At 39.8% G+C, this 1,486-nt stretch overlaps 1 long non-coding RNA gene across 1 annotated transcript; it reads left to right on the forward strand.

The window, feature by feature from the left end:
- The first annotated feature begins 204 nt into the window (after nucleotides 1-204).
- LOC112138940 lies at nucleotides 205-1,465 on the forward strand. Its single transcript, XR_002917875.2, has 4 exons — nucleotides 205-362; nucleotides 881-1,005; nucleotides 1,098-1,143; nucleotides 1,308-1,465. It is a non-coding gene; the product is annotated as an uncharacterized LOC112138940 (long non-coding RNA).
- Nucleotides 1,466-1,486: the final 21 nt, after the last annotated feature.

Consider the following 1,486-nt stretch of genomic DNA (forward strand, 5'->3'; position numbering starts at 1 on the left):
GTTAAGGCACCTGTCAATTTGCATATGTGTTTAAATGTAGTCATTTGCGTTTTAAATTACTACTTATTTTGGCTTTTATGATGAAGACAGTACATGTCTATGTTATAACTATTGTTATAACCGAAACCAAAAGTGGGACTTAGTTATCTTAAGAGTAGAAGCGCAGGTTCTGCTCTTTACTGGCCTTATGGCATCTTAAATAGCCCGTTTTTGTGTGTGTTTTTAGAACGACATTGACAGTGTTGATCCCAGAGGTAGAACAGCATTACACCTGGCCGTGTCACTGGGACACCTGGAGTCAGTGAGAGTCCTCCTCAGACATGGTGCTGCAGTCACTAAAGAAAACGCCAACAGCTGGACAGGTTTGCTTTAAACACCCACTCCAATGAAAATTGTCTTTATAACATGTTCTATGTACCATTTTTGTCACGATAGAGGGCATATATAAAGAAAATTAAGCTTAAATTTGCATCCCTGAGTATTTCTTTATTCAAATGAATCAAGAGCTGGTTAAAAATGTCATTTGATAAAGCTTGTAGTTGTTGCCTACAATCTAAAACCGCCAGGCTGCAAACTTCTTGCTCCTCTCCATTCTGATCTATCCACTTTCAGACAAATAGACTGGGAACACTTTTGGAATAGGTGATCCGAGTGGAACTATAACTCGCGCTTTATTGAAAAAGATAGTTTTAAGTAGAAACTTTATATTCTTTGACACGAGTCCATCTCCTTCTTGATTATTGTTGTTTTTATATAATTTCAGTCCTGATGTTTCAGTCCAACATCACTAAAGTTGAGGATCTCTCTAATGGACACGGTTAAATGTTGTATCTTTTGAAAGGCTTGGTGGTTTAGTTGATAGGTATCTACTTCTGTGTAGTGTTGCAGGAAGCTGTGAGCACTGGAGATCCAGAGATGGTCCAGTTGGTCCTTCAGCGCAGGGATTACCTCAAAGCCTCCACTGCTTTGGGGGGAGTTCCTGAGCTCCTGTCAAAGATCCGAAAGGTTTTTCTCTTAAAACGTCGTTTTACTTCATTTTTTCTACAGACACCTTTTGTGTTTTGGTTTACATTAAATTGTTCCATTTTCACCCCCAGTCTCCAGACTTCTATATGGAAATGAAGTGGGAATTCACCAGCTGGAGTAAGTAATGTCTTGGGTGTGGTTACATTATACTGTGATTTTTTGATAAAGTGAATTCTTTTCAATTGTTAGCAATTTTGTGTATGGACAGAAAATCTTTATAATTGCAAAAACCTGCAGTAATTAGATTTGTAAGACATTTGCGTCCTGCTTCTGCTTCCCAGTTCCTCTTGTATCCCGAGTTTGTCCGAGCGACGTCTGCCGCATATGGAAAAGTGGTGCCTGCCTGCGAGTGGACGCCACTCTCCTTGGCTTTGAAAACATGACGTGGATCAGAGGTCGTAGGAGCTACATCTTCAGAGGAGATGGTCTGTGTGTTTCTAAATGAAACTCTAAGAGGATT

The sequence above is a fragment of the Oryzias melastigma genome, unplaced genomic scaffold, assembly GCF_002922805.2.
Source record: "Oryzias melastigma strain HK-1 unplaced genomic scaffold, ASM292280v2 sc04784, whole genome shotgun sequence".
In the NCBI taxonomy this organism is placed as follows: Eukaryota; Metazoa; Chordata; class Actinopteri; order Beloniformes; family Adrianichthyidae; genus Oryzias; species Oryzias melastigma.